Source organism: Aulonocara stuartgranti, assembly GCF_965226115.1.
Source record: "Aulonocara stuartgranti genome assembly, chromosome: 16".
In the NCBI taxonomy this organism is placed as follows: domain Eukaryota; kingdom Metazoa; phylum Chordata; class Actinopteri; order Cichliformes; family Cichlidae; genus Aulonocara; species Aulonocara stuartgranti.
The window spans coordinates 14,083,195-14,097,756 of NC_138952.1; the positions used below are offsets into that span (position 1 = coordinate 14,083,195).

Consider the following 14,562-nt stretch of genomic DNA (forward strand, 5'->3'; position numbering starts at 1 on the left):
TCTTTTCTAATATGCATTGTACACCAATCATTATGAGAAATTGTCTAATATTGTGTTGACCTTCCTGTTGCTGCCAAAAGAGTCCTGAACCATCAAAACATGGACTCAGCCAGACCCCCGAAGGTGTACTGTGGTGGCTGCACCAAGATGTTAGCAACAAGTACATTAAATTATGGTGTGGGGGCTCCATAGATCAGACTTATTTGTCTAACACATCCCAAAGATGCTAAATTGCCATTCAAACCATTCCTGAACCTTTTTTCTTTTGTGTCAGGGCGGATTATCTTGCTGAAAGACGCCAGGGCCATCAGGGAATACCATTTCAAAGAAAAGGTGTATATCATCTGCAACAGTGCTTAGTTAGCTGGTGCGTGCCAAAGCAACATACACATGGATGGCAGGATCCAAGGTTTCCCAGCAGAACATTGCCCAAAGCATCACGCTGCCTCTGCTGGCTTGCCTTCTTCCCTTAACGCATCCTGTAAGCGACACACCTGGCCATCCACGTGATGCAGAAGTGTGATTCACTCTGTGATGCACTCTGTATTCTACCAAACAGCCAAACAGCAACAACTTTTTCAGCAATTTGAGCTACAGTAGCTCATCTGTTGACAGGGGTCAACCTTTGCTCCTCACGTGCATCAGCAAGTCTTGGCATGACCCTGTTCCAAATGCATGTTGTTGTAACACATTGACCTTGTGCACAAAATGTTCACTTGCTTCCTACAATATCCCACCCACATCAACAGGTAGGGCTGTTCGATATAACAATATATATCGGATGACGATATAAGTTTCAGTTTCATTTTACGCTATCATCTGTTTCGTGATGTCGCAAAATAAACTCTTTACAGCAATATTTTTTCATTGTTCTGATGGTCACTGTAGTGGCTATATTAATTTCTTAAAGTTCTCTATTTCTCTTATATTTTATATAACCACACTATGGACGGACAAGCCCCTGTTTTTATGCTTTGTGGTTAGCAACAACGACGGTAACACCTTCGCGTGTCCGCTTGTTTATGTTCCACATAAACCTTTCACAATAAAGCTCAAGATCCTGTTGAGACTTTTCAAAATAAACTGAATCACGTGAAAGAGCAGATTATTTACGGATGAGAAGTAAAAAAAAGAGCCGCCAGGTGCTAAAAAATAAACCTTAGACTCAAACATTAGAACAGGCTTTTCCCCGCAGCACGCCGTGTAATAATTACTCACAAAGAAAACGGAGGCCGTTACAACTTATGTCTAAAAATGTATAGTTTCATACAGAGGTTAAACACTCCAGCTACATGACGCGCAGCTGGAAACACTTCAGGCAAGTCGAGATTCACAGAATTTACAGAAAATGTTACATTTTTGTGATTTATATCGTTATCGGACGATAAAATTCTTATATCGGGATATGAGATTTTGGTCATATCGCACAGCCCTATCATGTCGCGATGGTGATATAATCAGTGTTATTCACTTCCTCTGTCACTGGTCATAATGTTATGCCTGATCAGCGTATATACATGCGTTAAGGAATTTGATTTTCCACTATCCTGATCCTCACAATTACAAGCTACCCCAAGCAACTGCCACTATTCAATAAGCAAATGTAATGATGAGTCAAATCACTCTTTTAGTCATATCTAAGCTACAGGATTTTTAGAGATTCGCTCTTTCTGTCTGACATACACAAACAGCATGATCACCCCAGGCGCTGGACAGGATGACCAAGCCTCACCTCTTCTCAAACACCATCTGTTCCTCTCCTTCCATTTCCTGTCCACACTATATCACAAACACACTGCTCCAACACCTGCAAATATAGAAAGTATCAAAACCCCTCCTTCACGCTCTGCAGACTTTGTCTTTTTGTTCGTGTTGTGCTCACAAACCGCCTTGTTTGTATTGACATTTTACTTTGCAGTTATGTCTCTACAGAGAAATTAAGCAAAAGGGTGTTTAAAATTAAGCTGATTATGAGAAATCAATCTGAAAATTAATTTCCTTTCAGACTTTTTCTGGATTTTTCCATGTTTTTAAAAGTAAGGATTAAAGCTTGTGTCACATGGTACCAAATAAACAACTTTTTCTTCCTCCTTACACTCGCTTCCTCTCCCTCTGTCCTTCCTCTCACCCTGCTTAATTTTTTATGTCTGCCTGTGTCAAGTTAACAGTGCCCATCCTCCGCAGCTTATGCAGCAATGCTGAACATATAATTGGAAAAAGTCTTCCGTTGAAAACCAAGCTAGAGCACTCTTAAAAAAACTTTTGTTGCCATATGCTCCCTTACTCACTTTACAGCCCGTATAAGGACGCGATTGTTCATCTATAATGCACCAAATTGGCAATTTTACTCTCTCCACAACACAACACAACCAACTGAACTGCCTCCGGCTGCCCTCCAGCAGCTCAGCATGACAGTGAAAGTGCTCTCATGGCCAAACTTAATCCTTTTAAATTTTAACACCACGACTCAACACTGTCACAGCTGCTGTTAACAAGACCAGGACCGGCTAGAACATCTGGTTGCCCTCGGACAAGATATTTACTGCTGCAGGAGGAGAAGAACACATATTGGAGTAAACACACCGACAGCCTGCAAAGTTGAGTTCAGCATCAAGAGTAGCGTGACTACATTTCTGAAGCAACAATTCAAAGTTGAATAGCCCAATTATATTTACAGCTTTAGGCCACCCGGAGTGAGAATATTTTCCACCACCCTCTCTGTTTCACACCTCCTCTTACTGTTGATAGTTCAAATGTAGATAGAGTTACGATTCACACAACATGTATCTGTGTAGGTCCTTTCAGGGTAAAGTGGTTCCACCCACTGACTACCAGACTGAGGTCTACAATGACACATCATTCCTATAACAACCTTGTCAAGTGGACTGCTCCTGTTCATGTTTGTGTTGTTGTTGGGCCTTTAGGCTATGTTGAAGTTTGCTTTCATTTTCTTTTCAAGCCAACTTCCTAACCACTCATCATCCTAACTACACATAACAATAATATTGGGCTAAAGGCACCTGTTTAGCTCACAAGTTGAGCAGGTGCCCATATGCAGCGGCCTTGGTTCAACTCTGACCTGAGGCCATCTGCTGTGTGTCTTCCCACACACTCTCTCTCCCTGCTTTCCTCATTAATCTTCACTGCACCATCTAGTAATATTGGGCTCCGTCCTCCATCCTTTTTGGAGGTTTGCACGTGTTTCTAGCATCTCTGATGAGTGAATTCTCTCGCTCTCTACCTGTCAACCCCAACACCACCACACACATTGCATGCTTACAAATTACATGAAAAGAACGCACCACAAGTACAGTCAACAGAGTTCAAGATCTCTCACTGCTTGGTTGCTGCTCAGAGGTTTGAGAAGCAGGGGGAAACATTCTTTCAGCTTCTGAGATTCGTAATACCGGAGTCTGAGAATTACTGTTATTGTCCGGTGATCTGTAGGAGTCACAGCGTGGCATTCATGTCATCTTCCTATCCTTTAAATCACTGAGTGACTCTACACATGCTGTGGATGGGGACATTGTTTTATTACAGAACAAAGCGAGATCACTCACAACATTGATATTTAGTCACCGGAAAGTTAACAAAACCTTGCCTGCAAAATACAGACCAAAGCATAACAAAGCCACCGCATCCCTCACTCTGGGGGGGTCAAGGGTTCAGATTTTTCCTTTAATTTGTCACCAGTCTGCAACTGCTCTCATACACACACACATACATATACAATAAGAGGTAATGAGAGCAAAGGAAGCTTGAGGAGAGCCCAGCTGGAGCACATGTGCAGAGCTCCTGTTCTAATGAGTCCATTAGTCAGTGGCACAGCAACCACAACCACTACCGCACATGCAGGCACTCTCTAAGCACACACTTTTTACATATTCACACTGTCTGCCTCCAAGCGACAATCAAACCAACATCACCATGGCACATCCATTTTGCTGAGACAAACTGAATCTGCACACAACTGGGTAGCAGTGGGAATACAGTGGCGCTCCTGTGCCAACCCGAGAGCACGCTGACATTTTAACAGCAGCGGGCTTTTGTTTAATCCGTCCAACAGAGGGTGCTAGAGGGATGCGCAGCTCCCACGCCATCGCCTCTCAGACTTTCTTCAGATCGTCCTCTTCTGTCCTCTTTCACCTAGAAAGTCATTAAACAAACTCCACATGACATCCAAATGTGTGGATTCAATTTTGTTTTGGGAAGGTTTTTGTGTGTCCCAGGGTGCTACTTATTTGCCACACTTGGATATGGAGTTGATCTATCAAAACTGTTTCATCACTTAAAACTGAGAATCATTTTTCAGGGGTAAAAACTCTCATGAATAACACCCCATTATACCTCTATTCCTGACTGTACCAGCCTAATTTCACCATGGCCCGGGGCATCTCTGGGTTCTGTAATGAGTGTGTGAGATAAATTGCCTCCAAGTACAAGCAACTTGGAGACAGCACCCAATACCGTCATATAAAGCCGGAAAGGCTGAGCTGTGTCAGGAAACCTGGCATTCGGTTGCGTGTATGTGTGACTGCATGGGAAGTGGCAGCACTCAGCCTGCGCTCGTCTATCACAGTGCTTGCGTGTTTCCTAATGAGTGAGCTCTTAATGAACCTGAGCTCTGTGTGATCAGCTCTCTTCAACAAAGGCCAAGCTATAAAAAACCAATCACTTTAGCTCCGCAGCACAAGTGAAGAGGTACTCGGACACAAACCAGCGGGCTCTTGACCTAACAAGAAGTAGCCATCATCAGCGTGTTTACAGCTGTGCTGAAATGATAATCTTTGCTATTTTGAAAGATTGAGTGCATGAATGAATGGGTAATCTGCTGCAGGTAAAGGTTAAAAGGTGCACAAGCCTCTGCATTTATTAATGTTTATGCAGATAAAGCTCAATTAAAAAAATAAAAAGGACGTGCTTTCCTTTTAAATTTAGTTAAAAAGAAAAACAGAAAAAAATGCAATGAAATAATTTGACTCCTTTCATATTCCTGCAATCTGACATAAAACAGGAGTAATAAATATTGGAAAGTATTGGAAAGGCGCCACTATTCTATTAAAGGTTTTTCAATCTCGTATTGCTGATTTAGATGTGCTTTGCTATTTATACTTGCATTTTGCTAATGAGAGCATGAGCCAAACATCGATATCAACACTAATGCGTTAAACCTTTGAACACAGGAGTAGCTACTGACGGCAGAGGCAGTTAAACACGTCCCTTAGAAACTAGCAGTGTCTCTTTATGTGAAACTGGAGTGCTGAGAGTGCAGATGTGGGCCAGCGCAGAGGGTGGGCGGGTGGATAGATGGGAGAGTTTGTGAACGACAGAAGGGGAGGGATGCACGGTGAGTGACGGATGTCTTGCTCTTTACTGTACCTCCGTGAGCACGATGCCGGCCCGTGACCTATACTCAAAGGCATCTGCAATGCTAATGAAACTGCACGGCTCCCTCCATGCTTAACTAATCTGCAGAGGGTCCCTTCCACCCCGATCCAGAAGGTCACCGCTGACTGAACAGGGACAAGAGCGTACAGGTCTCCCACCTTTCTGGATGCGCACCTGTGAGAATGGCTCTATACATATTTGTGCGTGTGAGTGAGTCATCGGTGAACCAACCCGCTACAGACAAAAGGGTCAGCGCAGTAACTTCAGTGCAACAGTACGCAACTGAGAATACAGATACCAGTTTACAGGCGGGTCTTTATTTTAAGCTTTATTTCAAAAGAGCACTTTTGTGAGAAGTCTACTTTGACTTTGAAACGGTCCCTTGCTTTTACATGAGTGAAGGATGACAGATAGGAGAGAGTCGCAGAACAGGAAATTCGATAATAGCGGCATGTCCTTGGTTAAGCCTGCTATACAGTCCTAAATGAATGGAGATATTATGTGGTATGGAGTTCACAGCAGCTATTAAAACAGATGCCATACGGCGACTCTGAGTACTTGTACATATTTTGCACTTTGACTACTGCTTTTATGGCATTTCCTGGAAAATAGGAAGCTCCTCTAAAAATAGTTGTGAAGATGGAAACAGAGAAAAAGAAAGGTTAGTCGGTCTAGATTATAGCCTTGTCGTTAGAGCTCGGGCAGAGCTTCTTACGCTCTCTCTTTGGTCTCGGGGTGTAGACGAACAATAACTCATACACATTTTACCATTATTCCATACATTCCACCAAGTATGAACTATATCCTTATATGGGTCTTTATCTTTTTCACACACTCTCTCTTAGATATGGTGCAGTGTGTTTCCACGCTGTTCTGCATCCTCCCCTGAGGGTACCTGGCCTTGGCATGAAACCTGTCTGCCCGACTGAGTAAAAGAGGGGGAGACGTGCCTTTGATGTCTCTGGACTGGTGGGATTCACTCAAAGAGAGATGAGGGTCAGGAAAAGGAAGAAAAAAAAAACAGAGGGAGGCAGGGAGGGAGCAAGAAACAGATAAGGTGGTGAGAGACTGAGGAAAACAGGGAGAGAAAAGGAGCAGGAAAGGGGGAGATATTGATTGAACAATGGAAATAAGGGAGAGAGAATACAAATAAAGGAAGAGAGGGTCGACAGGAAAAACAGGAGGGGGCGCAGACTTTGAAGTTACGAGCCGAGCAAAGACCGGCCTCCCTAGAGCAAAGGCGAGGGAGAGTCTGAGAGCTGCAATCATGCAGAGTGGACGGCTGAAGGAAAGAGAAAGATGATGAATCATGATGGGGATTTTTTTTTTTTTGTCTCCATGTTTGATCTATTAAATAACAGAACAAAATAGAGAAAAAACTGAAAACATTCATTCTTCAGTGTGTTTTCTGGCATTCAGCTGGTTGACCATCTGCATTAATGCCTCTTTCTTTGATTTTTCTAGAGTTTGGCAGCCAGTAAGTGTCTCAGCTGTGGTTGTTTAAAGAAAGGCTTCCAGCATCTGCAGCGCTAGTCCACGGCGCGCTGCTGTCCAACATAGTCTGTCTCAAGCAAAGGTCACCATGGTGAAAGTAGCAGGGATTTCTTAAGTATTCAGCCTTCACTGAAAACTAAATTAACAAAAAACTAACAAAAAAAAAAAAACAGAGCACACTGGTCTGCAAATGTTCTCCACAGTGTATAACTCTAGATTTGTTCTAGGCTGGCTTGAGAATCATAGTAATAGGATGAAACAGAAATAGGATGTGTTTAATGGCCTCCAAGCGCAAATAAAAAGAAGTGATGGAAAATGAAACGAGAGGAGGAGCAGGCAAAGAAAGAGCAGTCAATAGGATAGAGAGAGCACTTTATCTTTCCTTCACACTCCTTACAGTTGCCAGGCGCTTCCTGCTCCATTGTGTAGAATGCTGGCTGTACGTACAGGAAGTGGGTTCTTTGTTTCCTTTTTTCCTTCCTGTTGGTGTCGAGCACAGCGTGGAGAGGAAAGTATGTGGTTCTGGGAGGGAAGGACAACACATGCTGTGTTTGCAAGTAACCAGGAAGGAGCTCGCGGTGCAAACCTTCTGGACTTGAAAACACTTAACAGCAGACTGTGGGGCTGCGCTATAAGTGAAAATGGGAGGTGGTTTGATTCACTAGATGAACAGATGGGCTGATACCAGATACTTAATATACAGACGTCATTTACCGCAGGCGCACAGGCGCACACTCACGTGCCAACCATTACATTTCTTCTGATTAGGCACCTGAGCTTTGCCGATTAACTGATCGGTTTCATGACTCATCGGGGAATGGAATAAATCACAAGTGGTAGGCTTTCAGCGACATCATATGTCATGTCAGCCAACTCTATTAACCACTCTTTATTGATTCACGCCTACACAATAGCCTTTGGCAACATGGAGCTCTGTTTTTGGCTTGAAATAACTCATCCATCCTCCACTTAATCTACTCCTTATAACTGACACCGGAGAAAAAAGGACTCCATCACAACGGTAAATACGTCAGATTACATGTTAAGTATATAACCCCGAATTTTTGGTAATTCCAACTAAAGGTTTGTTTGGTGTGAAATCGTCACAGCAAAATCTTTCTAGAAACAAATCTTCCCACTGGGCAACCATCTGAACAACATCCTCGAGCAGGTATCTGGGCAGTTATTAAATGAGGAGAGGGCAATATAAAACACTACTCACCAGTCAAATATGCAAAAAAATTGTTAAATAATGTTGCTGATTTTCTCCAAAAGAGGCTTAAAAAGGCCTTTTCCCCCCTCTTAAGTTGTACTTCTACTTGACTTCATTACAAACTGCCAACATGTTCGAGGTCTTTGCTGCTCCCAGCAGAGCACTGATAAACTTCTATGCTTATTCGCATTATACAGCAAGCCACAACACCAGTCACCAACAACTAATAACTAGTAATAACTTACCCAGGTGATTACAGTTGACTCAAACTTAACCAAAAACCAAAACTAGGTGTGGAAAAATGAACATTTTGGAAAAAAAGCTAATTAAACAATTGTTTAAAACTGGAATTTAAATGAAATAAAAAAAATACAGAGTGAATATAGTATTTGTTAATTTGGTCAAATGTATAATCTCAATTTGCCTGATGAGGCTTTGAGGAACATGTTCATTGAGACTTTGGATGTCAACAAGACTGTGAGTCCACCTACACTGATTTAGTTAATTCTCATATCTGGGATATGCCCTAAATAGAATAATACTTGGAAGACTAAAACTAACACTAAAAGTACTAAAAACTGAACTAAAACAAGACATTTTTAAACAACAGAAACTAAACTGAATTACAAAACTCAAAGCTATAATAACTCTGACCCTTATCTACATGTTTGCTATGTTAGTGAGTAGATATGCTCACCACCACACAGCTGCAAATGTTTTAAAACTACTGTGTACGTGTACGCATGATTGAGTCATATGTTTCCCACTTCAGCTGCTGACTGGCTTTTTTGGAGTGAATTGCAAAATTCTCAGATTGACTTCTTTTCAGGATTCTTCTTTAATGTTATAAATGTCTGTAACGGTTTTGAACTGACAGATCAGTGTCAGTAATGATCATTAAAGATGTCACACGGTCCTTCTATGTGAAGGCGTGTGCGGATGTGTAGTTGGGAAACAGGAGTGGAGTGATTATGATATGAATGGCTTCAGTTAAACAGACTTTAAGCCAAATTTCAGGTTGCGCAGGGCTGCTTTTAACTACATCTGTCAGCACATCTTCACAAGACACTCAGGTCAGGCAGCCCATCTCTACACAGGTGTTGAGTTGTATATAAACAATAAAAGAGGGTAAGTAGCAGTGAGCTGCTGCATATCAGGTACACCTGATTATCTGACTATCAGCAAGTGTTGCTGCCACAAAAAACAGATTCACTAGCTTGAGATTTGGAGCATTCAGATGTGGTTAACATAATGCCGATATTAGCGAAGCAAATGCGACACACATGAATTTGGGAAGGGCTACAAGGCCATTTCAAACCATTTCAAAAGTCCAATATACTGTATAGTTAGAAAAACAGTTCACAAGTGGAAAACTTCAAGATGGTTGCAATCCACACAGGAGTGGATGGTCTTAGCAAATTCGCCACCAGGTCGTGCCGAGCTACGCTCAGAGAAACGGCAAAAAACTCGAGAGCTTCATCTCGGACTCTCCAGGCCCCAGTAAGCATGCTAAAAGTTCATGATGTGCTATTAGAAAAGGACTGAACAAGCGTGGCTTGTTTGAAAGGGTTGTGAGGAAAAGGCCTTTTTCCCAAAACACAACATAGTGGCATGACTTAGGTTTGCAAAGTAGCGTCTGAACAAAGCACAAGTTTTCTGGAGCAATGTGTTTTGAACAGGCAAGACCAAAGTGGAGATGTTTGGCTATAATGCACAGTTCTGCATTTGGTAAAAACCAAACACAGCATAAACACCTCATCCAACTGTTAAGCACGGTGGTAGAAGAACGATGATTTGGGCTCATTTTGCAGCCACAGAACCTGGGTCCCAATGGAAAGCTGAAAGTGAGGTTACTTTCTTTTTCACATGATTGTATGGAACTGGCCCAAATTTAATTTTTGGCAAATCAGATCTCATGTGACTTCTTCAAACCGTCAAAAGAGGAAAAAAGTCACCAAAAAAGCAAAAAAGGTAAACAAGGTCACCAGCTGGTAATTGAAGATCAAGCTGGTAGAGCAGGTAGGCTCAATGTCTGGCCCCTACACTCAACATGTCAACATGTCCTTGGGCAAGATCCTGAACTCTATACTGTGGTTTTAAAGAATGCTTTCTATCATAGTCCAAGTTCCCTTTTATGCTCTGCACGTTAGAGCGCTTGAAGTGGAATGTAAATTTGTCTAAAGGATCTGTAAATCTGTCAACAATCAGCAAGAAACCTTACCTGATTATTGCATTCCTACCTAGTGATTCATCCAGATGTGATATTTTTACAGATACACTGTTCACTTCGCTGCATGGAGGTTTGGTTTTGCAAATTTGCACCAACATTTTATGACCAAATCTCCATCACCCCTCTCCGTAACGTACAGTAAAGCATAGAGGGAAAGCGAAAGGTCGACATGCTGCTACAAACACCCGGCCAAACTTGTTCAACTGGTCAGGCGGGTCAGAAAAGAAAGAAATAAAAAGCCATCAAGGGAAAGGAGCACGGAGGCTAGAGCGAGAGCAGCTGCTGGAAAGATTGATTTAAGGAGAGCAGAGGAACGACAGCCTGGCATCATCCAATCAGACCCTTGTTTCACAAGGCTGGCAGAGCAGATCCAGAGTGTGTGTCTGTCTGCATAGTAAATTCTCAGAGGAAAAGAAGAAAAAAAGGAAAGGAAACAGAGGTGGTGAGAGGCAGCAAGAGGAAACCTGCAATGTTGTGTTGCGCTGTCAAATGTCACTTTGAGTTCGACGATCTGTCACATCTCAGAGTAGCAATAAGAATAACGGAGGACACAGAGGGAGAAGCAAAACACAGAGTTCGTCTCTCTGTCAATTTCATCTGTTTTCTCATCTCACTGGCTCTGAAACTGTAGTGATACGCACTTTACGTTTAATTTTATTGACACACGCATCATATCTGCAACGCGATCTATGAGAGTTCTCCAGAAATACAGGAGAATGATAAAGATTTTGTTTTCCAGTGTTGTTTTTCTGCTGATTTCTCTCTCACTCATAATTTGCCTCTGCATTAAGTGAGTTTACCAACAAGACTCAGGCTCACTGTTGCAGTTTTTCATCGTTTTTTTTTTAATCCATTGTGTCCACATTTAGGCACCCTGTTCTGATTTTAAGGACAAAAAGCAGTTGTGACCTGAAGCAGAATGCCGAAGACAATCTGAAGATGAGGCTACAGATGACACAGCTGGGCCCTTGACTTCTTGGCCTTCTCAAGCGTTCATGGAAGTTTAATGGAGTGTAAGAACAAACGCAACTAATCTGTGGGGGTGACGGGAGGTCAAGTGACCCTGACTGACTGACTGGGGGTCAACGCAAGAAGAAAAGAAAGGGAGAAAGCATGTGTCATGTGGTAAACACTACAGATAAAGGGAAGATGAACAGAATGATAGGGAGCTTTTTGTGCACACCAGGAGATGAAGCTAATCTGAAACTAAATAACATCACATTAGTGCCTGAATTGCTACCTCCTGCATGCTGTCACTTGACAGACAATCAAAATTAGCTAGTAAAAAAGGGAGGCGAAGGGCACAACAGAGATGGAGCGTAAGTTGTAGAGAATGCATCTGTTCTTTAATGATGTGGGCATCTTTTCCCAACAGGGGAAATCCCCCTTTGACAGGTTTGACATGGAAAACAAACAACTAAGCCATTTTCCACCCCTCGTTTCTCTCTTAAAGCTTATTTAAACCCCTGATTACTTCTTTTTCCTTCACAGTTTTATTGTCTGTCAGCCTCGCCTCTGCTGCTTGACAAATGACCCCCATGTCTAAATGCAGAGAAATCGCAGGAATGGGTAGGGCTTTTTTTCCAGATCTTTTCTTCCTTGTTTATCTCACTTTCTTTCCAAGCCTACACAGCAATTACAGCAGACGCATGAAGTCAGCTAGAGATGAAGCATTACCATCAACTATTCTCTAAAATAAAAATGTATATTCTGACTTGTTTTTCTGCGTCAAGGACAATTTTAAATACCAGCTTTAAATTTTACAGACGTCACAGTCATCTGAACAATTAACTGTAGCTTTACAGATAACCGTTTGCTCGCTTATCTTCAACATTTCTGTCTCAACATCACTCAACCAATTTTAAACAGAGTCTTTATACCTTCATATTTTTTTTCCCTCAGTATTATTTTTTTAATAAATGCTTTCAGCCTTTATTGTGATAGGACATTGGAGGGACGACAGGAAAGCCTCTGCATTAGCTTTGCGGCATATGGGTCGCCCGTTCAACCCAGTGAGCAAAGCTGACACCCTGATTTTAAATGCAATCTTCATGCACTTGGCCTGTAATATTTTAGCATAGCTGTTAACTTCCAAAACCAAAAAGAAGGAGTAACAAGGTTAATTGTGCAGCTGGTTTGAAATCTATAGTCTGTGTGAACTGACGGTGCAGGGTGTAGGAGTTAATCAGCCGTTACTAAAGAGGAAATCCTCCAGTTTTCCAGCTGCCACCTGCCAGTCCACCTGACACCTGCCCCACTGGCTATCTCTGTCTGTCTCTCTTTTCCTCCCACACACACACACACACACACACACACACACACACACACACAATACAGTATGAATGCCTTCACAAAGGTCTTTCCATATGACGGCACGCTTGCACGCAGTGGGAAAAGTAAGCAAATGTGTTAAAGCACATGTACACAGTGGTTAAACCGACATGCCTGTTTGCACATTATTTACCAGGCTGCAGTTCAATAAAACAGGGAAATAAAGAGCCAGCATATGAAATTAACAATACAGAGGAGCAGTGACACTCGGGGCTCAGAGACAGCAAGACCACACACGCAGTGCAAAGACACACAGGCAGTGGTAATTATACAGACTCATGTGCGCATCCCGTGTGCAACACTTAAAGAGGATGAGATGAAAGATGAGTGGGAGAAAGTGCAAAAAAATAGCCAATTTAGTTTAATTTTAAAAGAAAACATAAATATTTAAGTCTGAGATTTGTGTGAACACATTGACGTACAGGTCACCCGAGCTTTTTAAGGCAAGAGGGTAATCCTCCCAGTTCATCCCCACTGGTCACATCTGCGCAGACCTCCACACTAATGAGAGGCTGTGTTAAAACGCACAGGTCCATTCTTTCTCCATGTCTACCACACACACACACACACACACACACACACACACACACACACACACACACACACACACGGTTTTAATCCTTTGTTTCAAGCTCGGATTCTCTTCCAAAACACATCCTGCACTGATCCTAATGTAGACGTGTGACTCACAAACCACTTCCCTTTTTTATACAGTACTTGAGTGCTGTGAGCCATTTTTACAACCCCCACCCCCTCACCTAACATCCATCCATTGACTCGGGATATCAGTGGGTTGTGTTTGTTTTTGTGAACCTGCAAAAGCTCTGTTTGTCTAGGAGTCTTCACAGCTCCGCACTGAGAGTGAGACCAGCTGAGTTAGTTTAGAGCCATCTGCTGCTGAACGCTTGCTCCTTTACAAGCTCCTCTACAAAGATCACTTTATTTTTATACGGATTTGTTTAAACAGATGCATGCAGGCTCATGCAAATACACGTATGCATTTGTGCAGACATATAGTCTTGTGCACCGACGCCACGTCCTCAATAAATACCTCAACACAGACATATCTATAGATAATCCTAATTCCTAATCCTTACAGATTCTCGAGATATGCAGACCTAACCTAAATATCTTGCAGCTTACCTCGCACAGATCTCCATTAAACCTGAACTGTTGGCACTCAGCTGGTATTATCTCTTTTCCAGCACACTGACCAGGGGCCTGTGCTTCGTACCGCCCTAAGTGAGTTAGCTGGATTAGATTGTTGACGATTTCGCGTGATCCTGGATCGTTCGGTTCCCCGAAGCCCATCCGGGACTTGCTGTCATAGCAACAGAGCCGTAAGCGTAAACCTGCTGGGGAGCAGGTTTACTTTATGTAAACAGGATTAGATCGCGGCCACGCAGGTATGCCCGCGTCATTCATACGAAAGCAACAGCGATATTCCACCACTGTTTCACCATAAATAAATAACATCAATGTAACTAAAGATAATGCAGCACTTGATCCTTTTATTGATTTCACACAGATACATACAGGTCATTCCCTAAAAAAGGGAAATGTACTATTAACATTCTATTACATGTATGTGATTATTACAGATGTAATTCATATTTCAGAGTAGTAATTGTAAATTACTTCGTGTAATCAAGATGAGAGACCACGGCTATAAAAGCGAAGGTGGATTTGGGAAGTCTGTCGCAGTCATATCCTGTCCGTTTACGCGAGCCACCCATTGCGGAAGGTGCAAGATTGATAAGGAGAGTCCTCAGAATTCAGCGTATATTGCGGGACAGACAGGATCCTTTAGCTCAGCGCGACAGTGTGCTCATAGAGAGATATCGATTTTCCCGTGAGGGTATTATTCACTTAACCAACTTGTTGACGAGGGGGTGCAGGACCACCA

At 42.5% G+C, this 14,562-nt stretch overlaps 1 protein-coding gene across 8 annotated transcripts in view; it reads right to left on the minus strand.

Annotated features, from left to right (window-relative positions):
• Positions 1–14,562, minus strand: part of dip2a (disco-interacting protein 2 homolog A) — a 90,986-nt gene that overhangs the window by 49,000 nt on the left and 27,424 nt on the right. The gene's annotated exons all lie outside the window — the stretch shown is intronic.